At 42.3% G+C, this 16,477-nt stretch overlaps 1 pseudogene; it reads left to right on the forward strand.

The window, feature by feature from the left end:
• Positions 1-1,022: 1,022 nt before the first annotated feature.
• LOC115667873 (toll/interleukin-1 receptor-like protein) lies at positions 1,023-15,188 on the forward strand (annotated as a pseudogene).
• Positions 15,189-16,477: the final 1,289 nt, after the last annotated feature.

Below are 16,477 nucleotides of genomic sequence, written 5' to 3' on the forward strand. Positions count from 1 at the left end.
TGCTGGGATACATGTTGGGTGGAAATGATGTAAATGGAACTTAATTTCTTTGATAGACTTAATTATCCTTCATTGTATTCATCTTCAAAAGGAAGTAAGGCCAATTTAGGAAGAAAAGTGCAATTTTTGCGTTACCTCTCATTTCTATGCACTTTTAGAAAGATATAAAATGTGGCCCCAAAAGGATGTATTTCCCTTTCATTTAGAATCATTTTCATCGACTTCCTTCATAATTTAAACAGTTGAGCAATTGAAATTTTTTCCTAGATTAATATTTTAGCTTTAGTTAATTTTACATATGAGCGATGCCTAAAAATTGAAACCTGCCAAATTTAAAACATGATTGATGGAAGTTTTCTCCAATTAAGAAAGCGCACGCATCTAGAGGATGGTGTTTATTGGGCAACAATTACAAGGCACTACATGAGTTTGGCCAATGGAAATGGGATAAGACAGAAGGGGTCGTGAAAATGAGGTGGTGGAGATAGTTAGGTTGTTTATCTATTAGGCTAAAAATAGTAAGAGTAAGGTCGAAGATTATGATAAGGATTAGGCATCGTGTGAGCTTATATTCAGAGGAAGATGCTTCCATGGAGTTTCCTACGTAATTTCAATATCTTAGGTGTGAACTGAAAGAATCGGTCTTTAAATATCATAGAAGTGCGAGAAGTTATGTAGTTGTTCAAATGTGTTTTAAGGAAGTCAACTAATCACACTTCAATATGTTTAATTTCAAATGTGTTTCCGAAGAAGTAAATGATGTGGGCTTTTTGGGGGCCTTTTCAGGGCCACCTAATATTCCGCAGTGAAACGACGTCAGCTAACTCAACTGAAGGCCTTTCTCAAGAACATGAACCTTCTTCAGCAATGCCTAGGGGAGAAGTTGACGTCCACATTATCCAGAGTGGACCAAGACAACAAGCATTTGCAGAAAAGCATCCTAAAAGCATATTTCGTTGTTCGTCAGTCCTTTTAAGCAGCAAAAAAGCATCTTTTCGTTCAACTTTCCCCCTCAGATCACCATGGACAAAGGGCAGAGTCAAAGAAAGAGAGCAAAGGAAGAGAGCATTGAGGGAGCATCCACTTTTTCGTTCATCTCTCCGGTACCCACAGATGTAGGTAGCGGTCAATACGACGTGTTCTTGAGCTTTAGAGGTTCAGATAGCCACAAGGCATTCACCGATCACCTCTACAAGAGTTTGATCAAGGTAGGGACTGTACCAATTTGCGTGTTCAGAGACGATAACAGCATACCAATTGGTGAGAATTTTGGTTCAGAGATTCTTGATGCCATAAGAAGGTCTAAGATTTCGATCCCCGTCATCTCTGAAAATTATGTTTCAAGCAAATGGTGCCTCCGCGAGCTCATTCATGTCATGGACCGCAAGAAGAGCACATCACACATAGTGTTGCCCATATTTTACAAAGTGGACCCATTGGATATGCGGTATCTAAAAGAAAGTTTTGGGAAGGCATTCCATTTGCGTAAAAAGCATTTTTGATGAGTGTCGCGACCTACCCTTGGGTGCACCACCTAGGGTTCGGCTAATGGATTATTAAGTCTAAATCTAACTTGGACTCTCTCAAGCTCTTACCAATTCACGACTTAAGGTTTAAGTTTTTAACATGCTAATCGTTTCAATCAGGAGTCGCTACTAATCTATTTTTTGGTGGGTCGATTAGAAACTCAAGTAAAGTATCAGGAGTATTACTTTACTCCTACGAACAAGAGATTATGGATTTGGGGACTTGGTTACACTAGATTACTCTAATGCCCTTTTGGTACATTTTCTCTTTTATTTCAAAAAAATATTTGCAGGCAGTTTGGATTGATTTTAAACGTTTCCACTAATATACGAGGTGATCATGCGGGTGCGCAACCAATAATATAACACTCAATAATGCAAAAGCAATAAATAAATTGCAAGATGGGGACTTACTTCAAAGCAACGAAAGCATCTGTAATGTTAGTTATAAAATCACATTGACAACCCTAGTATGATTTCTAATTAACACACGAATTCACTCAAATCTTTTTTAGGGTTTTCTCTGATTTAACGAAAACTAAACTTTATGCAATGCATTCTACGTCTAGTATGACATGCGACATACGATTTATTTAAGGCTCAGTTCGTTTGGCGGAAAATATTCTCCCGGAAAATATTTTCCGGGTTTTCCGGTGTTCGGGGGGCGGAAAACGTTTTCCGTGGGAAAATATTTTCCTTTCCCCCCTCACAAAATAGCCTAAGTCTATGGAAAATGACTTCCGCTTCTTCAAAAGCGGAAATCATTTTCCGGAGCTTCTTCTTCTTCTTCTTCACTAAGGTCGCCGGCCGCGGCCGGCGGCGGCGGCCACTTCCGCTTCTTTAAAAGCGGAAATCATTTTCCGGAGCTTCTTCTTCTTCTTCTTCTTCACTACGGTCGCCGGCCGCCCGCTACCGCCGGCCGCCGGCCGCCGGCCGCCGCCCCACCGGTCGCCGGTCGCCGCCGCCGGTCGCCGCCGCCGCAGGCGAAAAATATTTTCCAAAACTTTTTCATATTGATCACCGAACACCAGAAAATTATGTTCCGGGAAAACATTTTCCAGGAAAATGACTTCCGGGAAAATATTTTCCAAAAGGAGAATATTTTCCGCCAAACGAACGGAGCCTAAATGTCCTAATTCCAACAACAATTAAATGCACTATCTCTAATATGGCACGCAAATGAACCTAGACGTATGATTTCTAATGACACGCGAGAAATGATACATGGCAAGGTATGAATGATGTTGCAAGATGACATGCAAGCATGATGCAATTAATCTATATGACATGCATATGATATTTTTGTATTTTTCATGAAATTCGAAATTAATTAAATACTTTAATTTAAACCTACGATCTATCCTAGAAATGAAAATCTAATTTATTCTAAAAATATATTTTTGGTATTTTATTAAATTCGGAATGAGAAAATTACTCTAAATATACAATATTATATAAAAAATAGATTTCGAATTATTGACTAATCTTTTTTTGATTTTTTTTATGGAAACACAATCAATTCAATTCAAACAACCAAAAAAAGGGAAAGAAATAGTAATCAAATTAACACGACACCAAATTTATAGTATCCATTTCCATTTAGATTTAGAAACAATAGATTGACGAATCGTATCCCGGGCATGAGGATCGGATTGGCCAATTTTTCCCGCAATTGCGAATCATATCTCTGGCGGGAGATCGGATTGACTGACGATTTTCCGTGCGATCGCGAGTCATATTTCAGGCATGAAATCGGACTAACGATCATATGTACGTTATGAAATCAGGAATTAATTCCTAATTTAAAGTTTACTCGGAAATTTCATGGATACGTCTGTATTGCTCAAAGATTTACACAAGATTGTAATATTTCAAATAAGAAAATAATATACTTGAAAATCAAATTAGATGAGATCTTTACCTAATTTGAATATTTGCTTTTCCAGTTTGGACTGGAGGATGGTGGCCCGCGGATCACTAACGGGACTCTGCTCAGTAGGGTTTCGGCCAAAGCTCGCGGTGGCGCGGGTCGCTTGATATCTCTGGGAAACTTGCTGAATTATTTTTGTATAGGTTGACTCCTTGGATATTGACCGTGGAATGTCAGGGCTTGCTTGACGTGTCGGTGAGGAGCAGGGCGTCAATGAACTTGCTGAACAAGGACCCGGTGATTGGTCTCTCACCAAGCCTGCAGAAGTCGTGGCTAGGTAGTGCATCGCGGGATGCCCACGATCTGGACGACTCACGAAGAACAGCAACAGCAAAAGCGAATCGTCGGATTGAGGTAGCTGGTCGTCGGCAGGGCTTCGGGACAGCAGTGTCGTCGAGCTAACAACAATGGCTCGTCGTCACGGTTGGGTACAAGCGTCATGAATCGGGGCTAGACGGGCGAGCAGCTGACGTCGCAGTGGTGAAAATCAGAACAGCGGTTGTCTTCACGATCCAGTGCGGGTTCGTCGGCGCTGGTGCAACAACAAAGGCGAGACTCTTCAAGTGGGGGCATCATGGATCAGCAGCAGAGAACAGCAACGTCGTCGCCAGAACAGGGAGCTCAGCTACGTTGGATTGTCGCCAAGGAAGCAGCACCGAGACGTGGAGTTGGATGAATTCGGTCGTGGCGGTGAAGACGCACGCCCAAGAAAGGGGACGACTCTTCTCTCCCTTTTTTACTCTCTCCTGTTTTCTCCTCTTTCTTTTATTGTTCTTTCTTGTCTCCCCTTTTACATGCAAAGGCACAGAACCCACTAGGGGTGATCGGTTTCAGGGTGGGTAGGGTCCAGACCTAGAACCTGAAACCTCCCCTGTTATAACCGGTTCTCAATTTTTGGAACCTGAAACCTACCCTGTTTTCCCTAAACCCTGTTTTGGAACCTACCCTGTTTTTCCGGTCCGGTTCCAGGGTCTACCCGATAACCTGTTTTTTTTTTTTTTTCCTTTTTTGGTTTCAGAAATTTGAAGCAAAATAAACAATCCATAAGCACTATCCAGCAATTGGCATGCTCCCACCAAACGCAGCATGTTTTCTCTTTTCTCTCAAATGCAGCACAATCAGACCGACCAAACCTCCATGGATACCCTAGAGCTTACCCCCACCAAACGAACACACAGCTTGAACGATGGCCCAAAAAGTCAAGAGAATACAGTCGCCCACCATCCCGAACACAACCCCCCCACAAGCAAACAACAATCACCACAAAAACACAGCACCAAAACACATGAACAAGAACTCGAAAATCGCAAGAATTGTACTACTCACAAGGAGCATTCCCTTCTTTCCTCTCAAATGCAGCACAATCAAACCGAAAAATTTTACAAAGAGAATTATCAAAAATTTGTTTGAACCCCTAGTCCCTTTTCCCCCTCCGTCCGAAAAATTTTACAACAAAAACCTCGTCACCTAACAAAAAAGTACCAAAAAAAATTCAATTGCGGACTCACCTTTCTCTCGATAGTTGCATCGGAGTTGGCCGCAACAAGGCGAGAGGCGACGAGAGGGGTTGCGTTCTTGCGAGCCGCGGCGACTAGAGGCAACGAGCTGGGTTGCGGGGACTGAGACAGTGATCAGCCGCGACGATGAGTTGGGTTGCAGCAATGAGCAGCCGCGGTGACGAGCGGCGAGCAGCCGTGGGCGACGAGGGGTGAGCAGCCCGCAGCGACGAGCGGCGAGCAGCCGCGGCGACGAGCGGCGAGCAGCCGCGGCGACGAGCCAAGCTGCGGCGACGAGCCAAGCCGCGGTGACGAGCGGTGAGCAGCCGCGGGCGACGAGCCAAGCCGCGGCGAGTAGCCGGTGGCGACGAGTGGCGAGCAGCCGCGGCGACGAGCTCTTGCAAGCAGACTGAGAAGGGCAAGAAGGAAGGGGAATCGCTCGCAAACTGGAAGAGAGTCAAGACTCGAGACTGAGAAGTGAGAGGCTGAGAAGTGAGAGTCTAATGTTAGGGTTTTTACTTTTTTTACAGTAACTTAAAACCGGTTCTAAAAATCGGTCCGGGTGGGTTTTCACTTAGACCCGGGAACCGGACCGGTTTCAATCGGTTCCAAAAATATAGAACCGGTTCCCGGACCGGTTCAAACAGGAACCAGTTCCCGGACCTGTTTTCAAGGTGGGCCGGTCCGGTTCCCGGGTAAACCCGGTCTGGTTGCACACCCCAAGAACCCACCAAGGAAAGAGACAAAATTTCTTTCCTCTTTTCTTCATTGACAGAATTCTTCTTCGTGAGGGGGAAATATATCTTTTTATGCGTCCAATCTTTCTCTTTCTCTTTCATCTTCCTTCCCCTCATATATTGCAAATCCACGTGCCCTCAGTGAAGATATAATAAGATCGAGTATATATCACCACATGCAACCTTGTCCCTTATCGAATATTTCCATCCCATCTTGTCCAAATTCCAACTTTGTCCACTCTTTCACATGAATATTGTTATCTTGCGTCCAAATCCTTCCTTCTTCATTTTCCTGATCATGCCGCGGAAAAAAAATCTCCAAGTCTACCAAACTTTCGGCTAGTCATGGCCACGGTTCGGAACCGGGCGGTTCCGGTTCGTGGCCATGTATGAATCGGCCGGTTCCGGGCCGGTTCCGGTTCTGGTTCCTGCCGGTTCCGGTTCATAATTTAAAATTTTAAAAAATAAATTATGAAATAAAAAAATAATGAATTATGAAATTATGAAATAATGAATTATTCAATATAAATTGTAATCAAAATGTAAATTGTAATCAAATTTGGGGACAAAAAGAGAGAAAGAGGGGGCTTGAACTTAATAAATTATCATTAAGCGCCTTACAATTCGTTACAATGATCTATAAAAAAAAAGGAGCACAATATATATGCCCTAAAATGACCCCAAAACCTAAGCCTATCCGAACCCCCGCATTCCGTGCGCAAGGGTTATATGTCGTCGGATTATACTTCGGTTTCCCTAAGCTCACGTGGGCGTACCCGGTGTGAGAAATAAGGATCCCAGAAATATTTGCCAACTCCAACAGTTCTTTTACCCTCAGTCGTCGCTACCCGTTTCGGTAGCGGTACCGGTGGTATCTCCGTCGTTAAAGAATTCAGATTCATTATTCCGATCTATCTCTTATTGTCGGTATTGAGCCTTCGTCCAATCATCGACACAAGCTTGAGCCTCCACTGATTCTGGAGCTAATCTTGAACGATGTTCGTTCAAAATATTACCTCCGGCACTGAATGCTTGTTCAACCGCAACTGTGGAACAAGGGGTTGCAAAAATTTGTTTTGCAATAAGAGAAAGGATTGGGTATTGGCTTGCGTGCCTCTTCCACCAATCCAAAATTAAAAAACTTGTACTACCTTCGGATTTAGTAAACTCAAAGGAAAGGGTTAGATAAATCTCTAATTCAGAAATATTTCCTGTTACTCCCTTTTGTTTTTTTTGTCTATGTAATAAAAGTTGGTACCCTGTACTAATTTTACCTGTACTCTCACTTTGTGTCTCGGTAGATTGAGAAGATCCAATATCACCTAAATTATATTTAGTATAAAATTCATTATATAATTCTATTACTACGTTTTTAACCTCACTTAGTATGGTTGTAACATTTACCGTATCATAATGTAAACATTGATAATACATATGCAAATAATCACTTAAACCATCTAATTTGCAACGCGGATAAAAAACACAAGCAACTAAATAAATAATGGGAATTTCGCTATAATAATGTAGCCACTTCATTTTCATTGTTACTATAGTATGTTGTAATTCAATAACATTTTCATATTCCTCAAAAACTCCGATAATATTAATACACTCTACTAAAAATAAATGCGTAGTAGGATAATAAACACCGGACAAAGTATAAGTTGCATAATTAAAAACCTTTAAAATATCTAAATTTTTTTTGCAAATACCCCACTCTTGTGGGTATAAATTAATCTAAGGTATATTATTAAAAATGAATGCACATAATAAATCTTTATATTCATAAGATTCACTAAGCAAGTGGAAAGTAGAATTCCAACGAGTTGGAAAATCTCTTGGAAATCTTTTTGGCTTTTTGTCATTTTCTCTACAAAATCTACCCCATTCTTTCATTTTTTGGGTATGTTTCCATAAAAATTGAATCGTCGTTTTTATTGGTTCAAGAAAAATATCAAGAGTTTTCAAACCATCTTGTACATATAAATTTAAAACATGACAAGCACATCTAACGTGAAAATTTTTTTCGCCAAAAGCGAGTTTACAAATATTTTCTAAATCGGCAATTGAAGCGGTATTTGCCGCGGCATTATCAAAACCAATTAAAAAAATTTTGTTAAGCAAATAATATTCTTCTAAAATTTGTCTAATTATTCTATAAATATTATTTGCAGTATGCTTACCATCGAAAACTCTAAATGCAATAACTCTTTTTTGAATACTCCAATCGTCATCTATCCAATGACATGTTATGCCCATGTAAGAATGAATTTGCCAATGATCACTCCAAATATCACTACCTATATGCACGCATCCATTAAATTGCATAAAAAAGTTTTATAAATATTTTTTTCCATTTTTGTAAAGATCTTTAATTACTCGTTTAAGTGAATTTCTAGGAACACGTTTTGCTTGTGGAGCACATGCTTTTTGTACAAATTGATTAAAATCAAATCTTTCTCCAAAATTAAATGATAAATGCTCAGTGGAAACAAATTTACCTAATTCTTCCTTATGAGTTTTTTCATTAAAACGAAATAAAGGGGAAGTGTTAGGATTGACGTACCCGGAAATTTGTTGTTGCCTGATATCGATTCCCGCTTGGGTTGGATGTTTGCTCCTAAGATGTCGTTTGAATGTTCAATATCCTTGTCCACCTGTATATTTATATATTTTCCCACAATGTTTACAAATTATATCGTACCTTTTTTGACCAATATCAAACCTTTCCATTTTCGTGAAGTGATCCCAAATGTCATATGTAAGTTCCCGCTTCGCCTCCTTTGTTGTATATATTTCGGCAGGAGGATGAAGACTTTCTTGCGTCGGGACGCGCTCCACATCGGGAAAAATATTGATTTCATCATCTTGAAAATCTGCATAATCATGCAATGGCACCTGGCTTTGAAGCTGCAGAAAATCCAGCACACATCTCTCCCCGTCTGGGTTAAATTGAGGGACATTCCTCTTGCTCTTTGGTTTGCCCCGGGAATAAGTGCTGTTGCCAGTGCTCTTGGCAAACCACTTCACGTTGATATGCAAACTGAGCGGATGCGGATGATATCATATGCCAGGGTATGCATCGAAATCAAAGCCTCACAGCCCATGTTAGAGTCTATTGAAGTCTTTCTCAATAATGAAGCCTGGTCTGTCAAAGTTGAATATGAATAGCGACCTCTGACTTGTGCGAAGTGTGGCACTTTCGGCCACAATTGTACTCCTCCGATAGCCTTGCCGATTCCTATTCGCAAGGACCCTAGTACAGGGGGTGCTACTGATGACTCTCCTATCCCTTCTGGTGACAAATGGGAAGTAGTCCAGAAACGTCATTCTGTGTTGCATAAGGATAATCTGGCCAAGTTGCCTTCCCACCCCACTCGGCTTAATCATTCTACGGATGATTTGGGCGACCAGACTTTGCCTGCTCCTGCTACCTCTCCTTTCGCTTCTCGGTCTTCATCTGACGAAGATGATAGTGAGGACGACAAAACCAGCAGCATTGGTAGCTCTTCCGAGGAAGGCTCCCCTGTCCCACCTTCTATTCGTCCGCGAGATATGGAGCACTCTAAGGATGAGATCTCGGAGCCAGTCCGTTTACTTGCCATTCGAGACCCTTCCCCTGATCCGTTAGTGATCCCTAATAAGGTTAGCTCCTCTCCAGCAGCCAAGTTTGCCAACCCTAAAACTAGGAAAAAGGGTGGCAAGAAAAAACGGTAATCGCTCTTCCGTTATGTGTTCATGTTTTTTGGAATATGGAATATTAGGGGCCTTAATGACCCCCTCAAGAAAGCTGAAATTAGATCTTTTGTTAGATCAAATAACCTCTCTTGTATAGGGATTCTCGAGACCAAGATCAATCAATCCCTTTTTGAATCTACCTCTTCCATGCTACTGTCGGGTTGGGAATGGTCTTCGAACTACGAATTCTCCCCTCGGGGTAGAATATGGGTAGGCTGGAATCCGCAAGAAGTACAAATACAGGTTCTGTCCATGTCTTCCCAGGCCATTCATGGTCAGATTAATTTGCAGGCCTTGAATAAGACTTGCTTTATATCGATTATATATGGAGAACACACTTTTGTGAATCGCCGATCCCTTTGGGCTGATCTGATCCATTCCAGCTCTATTTTTGCGTCTCACCCTTGGCTGGTTGCCGGAGATTTTAACGCCATCCGTCATCCTTCTGATAGAACCGGAAGCTCAAACTCTTGGATCCCGGCTTTTAATGAACTTGGGGATTGCCTTGACCAAGCCGGCCTTGATGACCTCAGGTTTGTCGGTCATCGTTTTACTTGGTCGAACTCTGCTTCTATTAATCGCAAACAAAGGAAAATTGACAGGGTACTTATTAATGAACAATGGAGTAGTGACTTCTCCTTCTCCGAGGCTTCATTTCTTACTCCCGGAATTTCTGATCATACTCCTATGATTGTTTGGGTTATGCCTCACCAACCATAAAAAAAACCATTCAAGTTCTTCAACTTTTGGATGACACACCCATCCTTTGAGAGTACTGTTACCCAGGTTTGGGACTCGACCATCTTGGGTTCTCCTATGTTTGTGTTATGCAGGAAACTCAAAATGTTGAAAGTGAGGCTTAAACTTCTCAATCGAGATTCTTTCTCCGGTATTTCGACTCGCACTGCCCAGGCCAGGTTAGCTCTTACCTCTACGCAAGATCTTCTTGTTACTGACCCTTCTAATATGGCCCTGGCACGACTAGAAAGGGAACAATCCCGAGTGTTCTCGACTCTTCGTCTTCAGGAAGAATGCTTCTTCAAGCAGAAATCCAGTTTTAGATGGTTGACTGAAGGGGACAGCAACACTAAATATTTCCATCACTTTGTCAATAAGAGACATCTTCAAAATCGTATATTATCAATCTCTGACAATGCTGGTGCTATCATTCGGGAACCGGCCCTCATTTAGCAACATATAGTCTCTTATTTTGAGACCCTTCTTGCTATTGACACTACTACCATTCGGCCGGATGTCTCGACCATTCGTCCAATGCTCCAACATGTGTTGGATGATAACCAGAACCTTCTTTTATCCCGGCAGGTAACAGATATTGAGATCAAGAATTTCATGTTTTCCCTAGCCAAAGGAAAGGCCCCAGGTCCTGATAGCTTCAATGTGGATTTTTTCAAATCTAACTGGGATATTGTAGGCCCCTCTGTTATATCCGCAGTCAGGGATTTCTTTCAGTCCGGATCATTGCTAAGAGAACTAAACTCTACAATCCTCACACTTGTGCCGAAATCTCCCAATGCCTCTTCTATGAAAGATTTTCGGCCCATAGCGTGTTGTAACACAATCTACAAATGCATATCCAAGATATTGGCAAACAGAATCTCTTCAATCCTGCCTTCTTTAACCAGTCACTCTCAGAATGCCTTTGTCAAGAAGAGAAGGATTACTGATAACATCATGCTAGCCCAAGAATTATTTGCAGGCTTTCACCATCAACCTTACCTACCGAAATGTGCTATCAAGGTAGATTTTCGTAAAGCTTATGATACCCTTGATTGGGGTTTTTTGGAATTATTCCTCCAGGCATTTTGTTTCCCTCCACATATGGTCAATATGATTATGGCTTGTGTCACTACGCGAAAATTCTCTGTAGCTATTAATGGAGAGATGCATGGTTATTTTGCTAGTGGCCGAGGCATCCGTCAAGGGGATCCCCTCTCCCCTTATCTATTTACCCTTGTAATGGAAGTGTTCTCGAGCATCCTTGATGCTCAAACTTGGACTGCTCCCTTTAAATTTTTCTGGAGATGCAAGGCCACTAGACTTAGCCATCTCTTCTTTGCTGACGATGTCCTTCTTTTTTCTGAGGCAAACATGGCCTCCGTCACTCTTCTGAAGGACGGCTTAGGTACATTTTCCGGTTGGACCGGCCTCAAGCCAAACGAAAGCAAAAGCGAGATTTTCTTATCGGGTGGATCGGAGGAACTTCACAACCAGATTCTCAATTGCTTTGGATTCGCTCAAGGTATGCTGCCATTTAGATACCTTGGAGTTCCTGTTATTGCCTCTAGACTTTCTAAGGCTGATTGTTGCTACTTAGTGAACACAATAACGGCTAAAGCCCGTTCTTGGTCTCAACATTTCCTATCGTTTGCTGGATGCTTGCAACTCATCAAGTCAGTATTCCATGCAACCCAGGTTTATTGGGCAAATGTCTTCACTCTCCCTAAGTCTGTCCTATCAAAGATCGAGATGGTACTTCGGCAATTCCTATGGAAAGGACCAGACATGGGCACGGGTGGGGCGAAGGTTCCTTGGAATATCGTGTGCCTCCCTAAAGTAGAAGGGGGATTAGGAATTAGAAGACTCGCAGACTGTAACACAGCATTCATGCTCAAACATATATGGATACTCTTCACTGATAAAGAGTCTCTTTGGTGTAAGTGGATCCATTCCAACTTTCTGAAGAACACAAATTTCTGGGTTTCCTCCAAGCAGACACTCTGTTCGTGGACATGGAAGAAAATACTGGATCTTCGCCACGACTTTAAGCTAAACTTCAAATGGAAAATTGGGAACGGTGCCTCCATTTCTTTCTGGTATGACTTATGGCATTCCAATGGGCCCCTTTATAAGTTGTTCTCTACTAGGGACATCTATAGATCTGGAATTCCGAGAGGTGCTTCCGTCAAAGAATTTTTCTCTTCTGTTTGGCAACAGTCCCACGTGCTGGACACTTTCCGCTTCTGGTCGGGCAATTTTCCTTTGTTGGTGGAGAGTAATGATCAGCTTACTTGGCAAGGTGCTCCCTCGGGTATTTTGTCCACTTCCTCAGCTTGGGACTTTATCCGAATTAGAGGCCCCCCAGTCTCCTGGCATTCATTCGTTTGGGACCACCATATAGCGCCTAGACACGCTTTCTTGCTTTGGATTATTTCTCTCAAGAGGCTTCCCACCCAGGCTTTACTGTTAAGCTACCGCAAGATCTCCGAAGGGGCTTGTGCTTTCTGCCGTAGTGGCCCGGACTCTATTGACCACCTCTTCTTCGGCTGCGGTATCACTCGCTCCCTTGCTCTCTTTTGGGCGTCTAATTGCAACCTCTCTTGGCGCAATGGCACTTGTCAAGATAATTTTCGATGGGCAGCTCGGTTCACTACCGGCCACTCCTTCCACCATCATATAGCTCGGTTTTCCTTTGCGGCCCTATGCCATTTCATATGGATAGAAAGGAACCACATCCTTTTTAGGAATTGGTCCCTTTTTTTGCCTGCTATGCGTACTCACCTTTCTAAGGCCGTAAGGGACAAAGGGCTTTCCCTCAGAACTGTGGAAGACAATCCCCAGAATAGAAGATTACAAGCTAAATGGGGTATCTCGGCGTCCATCTTTTTCTGATCCTTGTATAGCTGTGTATTTTCCTTTCCTTCTTATGCTGGCTGGTTGTCTCAACCTTGCCTTTTAGTGCGCACTTGTTGCTCCTCTTTTAGTCGTAACACCTTTGCACCTGTCGGGACATCTTTTGTCTCCTCAGGTACGAGGTTTTTGTGTTCGGCTTCACTCTTGTACTTTGTGCGTTGAAAAGTTATACCACTTACCTTACCAAAAAAAAAAAATCTGCATAATCACGAGGATCAAAAGAATGATGGGATTCCGTCATGATATTCTTACCTTTGCCAGTTGGCACTCGACTTCCACTTGCCATTTTTAGAGTGGATTGAGAGAATTGAGCGGATTGATTGGGAGAATTAAGAGAGAATTGCGCGGATTGAGAAAATTGCGAGAATTTAAGAGAATTTGAGAGAATTTAGAGTATTGAGAAAATTTGAGAGAAGAGAATTTGAGAGAATTTAGAGTATTGAGAAAATTTGAGAGAATTGAGAGTATTGAGAGAATTTGAGAGAATTTATAAGAAAAAAATGAGAAGAAAATTAAGGATTGCAACGGTTATCTAGCTTTTTTCTATTTTTTATTTTTGCCCGTTGCTAGGGCCTGCAGACGTGCATGCCCTACTGCAGGTTTTTTTTTTTTAAATTTATTTATTTAAAATTAAATTTTTTTTTTTGGAACTGGGCCCGGAACAGCCGGTTTCGGGCCGGTTTCGGTTCCGAACTTCGGGCCCGGTCAACGGGCCGGGCTCGGGTTTGACCGGGCCGAAACCGGCCTGTGGCCATGACTACTTTCGGCCATAGCATGGGCTTTTGGCCTTATTCTTTGTTTAACTCATGTGGGCTTAGTTCAATTAATTAAATTAAGCGCAAAACTATTCATTCAAAGTCCATTCGCCGCCGGTCCGAAAAATATGCAATTAATGTAATTAAACTATATGATAAATGCTCCTAAAAACTAAATGCTAGGCAATCTAATTTTAGTATTTATGTCGGGGGCTAAAGTTTAGTCCCTAATTTTTATGCAATTGTCCTTAAATGACTAGCCAAAATTTAGGTGTCAATAATGAGAAGGACATCCAGGAAGGGTAGCGAGCACATAGAGAAGTGAGTGACTTACATGGATGGGAATTCGAGAAAGTTGCTAATGGGTACTTTGCTTCCGCCTGAACTTTTCTTTTTTGATAAGTGAGTTTTCTTGTTCATGCGAAACAGATGAATCACAATGGTTTCCAACGGAGCAAAAATCAAAGAAATGACAACCCCTCTTGTCAATAGTATCATTCACCAAACAATACACTTAGAAAGGACTCAATGCTCAGTCTTCCGAAGCTTTATCACCCCAGATACAATAGACCTCCTCATGCCAATGAAAGTCGGCTCAATTGAAAAGGACCAGACACTTACTTCACATTTACCATGTCTAGGTTTGATTTCCACTATCAGTAAACCCCAATGGTAGCGATCTGTAAACCAACTATAAGTCCTCAATTTAGACGTGTGTGCTGCCCTAGCCTTAGAGTGGAGTGACCTCCTTTTCTCCTAAACTTTTTTTAATAAAAAAAATCGATCTCGCATCATTGAACTAGCAGCAATCTTAAGCCTTATAACATGTATTATACTTCTAAAGGCTCTTAACGAGCCAGGTGCACCGTCTTATTCTATTTCAACAAGATCCATCTAACGAAAAGGAAAAAAATGAAATGGCCGCTAGCTATAATCGCCCATTGCTATTTGTGAAACCAAAACATCTTGTATGTTAATTGGCCTTATCCATCCTTCACATGCATGTCGGTGTCTTTTGAAGAGATTAAGTATAATTACGAAATTATCAATTGAGTTTTGTTGTTGGACAGGCATGAAGGAGAATTAGTGGAAAAAGTTAAGAAAAAGGTTATGAGCGAGTTGCGACAAGATTTTCAGCTTGATGTTAGTAAGCACTTAGTTGGAATTGGTGATCATGTGAACAAAATCAGGAATTGGGTAGATACTCCTACCACTAATGCTCGAATGATTGGAATCTATGGCACGGGCAGGATCGGAAAAACGACACTTGCCAAGGTAATCTATAATTAGTTGTCGAATGACTTTGTGCATCGCATCTTCCTTGCAGATAATCGAGAAATAGCTTGCCGCAACAGTATTCCTTATTGACAAAAGCAACTAATTAAGGAAATTCTGCAAATCGAACTTGAAGTTTGGAATGTTGATGATGGAATTAATATAATCAAATCTAGATTCAAAGGAAAAAATGTCACGCCTCGCACTCTACGAGCGCGCGATCATCCCTTGGTGGTCGATCATTGAATGCGACGTCCCAGGCACGTCGCCGACCCAACCCAAACATCAGAGATTAGGCACGCGCGGAAACAAATAGAAACAACCCGGACAATTAATAATGACACGGGGTAACAGTAGCACGAAACAATAATTGTAATTCCTACACTTGGCAGATACATACGATGTCCACAAAAAGACAATCCCCAAGCTAGGCCACAACAACAGAATCACATTCCTCAAAAGGGGCAATGGTTCGCAAACTTAACTCCTCTACAAAGGGGGGACTCAAAATACCGAGTACTTGACCCGTCCTCGATCTCCGAGATACCCTTGAAGCGTCTCTAGTCACTCATGGTCGCGGATCTGAAATGGTTATATAATAACCGTGAGAACGAGTCTCAATAAGCAACCCCCTATACCCCACGTAGGCCAATGCGTACCCAGACAAGTCGTACATGCAATCTACCCCATAACATATAGAGTTCACATCATTATACTTACCTTGCCCTCGAATCACGAGCCAACCCTGCATATTAGTCCAAACATGACAATGCAAGAATAGTTCACCACCATATCACAATCACCCGGCACACACGTTCCCACTCGCATTCAACCAATTCAACCAAGCAACCACACGTACATTTAACCAATCCAATCAATCACATCGCACACACGTGTCCAACCAACTTTCCTCTCACGGACCACCGTCAACACGTCTCAAGTCCGGTCTCACAGGCATACAAGCCACATAATTCGATCAATTTCAATGGCCGCCGTCAACACGTCCCAAGCCACACTTTCCTTTCACGGACCGCCGTCAACACGTCCCAAGTCCGTAGCCCTCCGATCAATCCGGGCTCAAATTCCAATGACCGACGTAAATACGTCCCGGTCCAACACGCTTTCAACGGGCCACCGTCAACACGTCTCAAGCCCGCATCCATTTGGCACATCGGCCATTTATGCCTTCACACGGACCGCCGTCAACACGTCCCAAGTCCGTAGCCCTCCGATCAATTCGGGCTTAGAATCGATAGGCAAGTACACGCCACTCAATTAAATCAATTTCACGCCAATTGCATCAAACAACCCATAATCACCACTCAGTCCAATTCACAATTCGTCACCTCAATCCACAAACCCGACATTC

This window comes from Syzygium oleosum, unplaced genomic scaffold (genome assembly GCF_021117445.2).
Source record: "Syzygium oleosum isolate NSW1041296 unplaced genomic scaffold, Sole_v2.1 Sole_v2.02, whole genome shotgun sequence".
Classification (NCBI taxonomy): Eukaryota; Viridiplantae; Streptophyta; class Magnoliopsida; order Myrtales; family Myrtaceae; genus Syzygium; species Syzygium oleosum.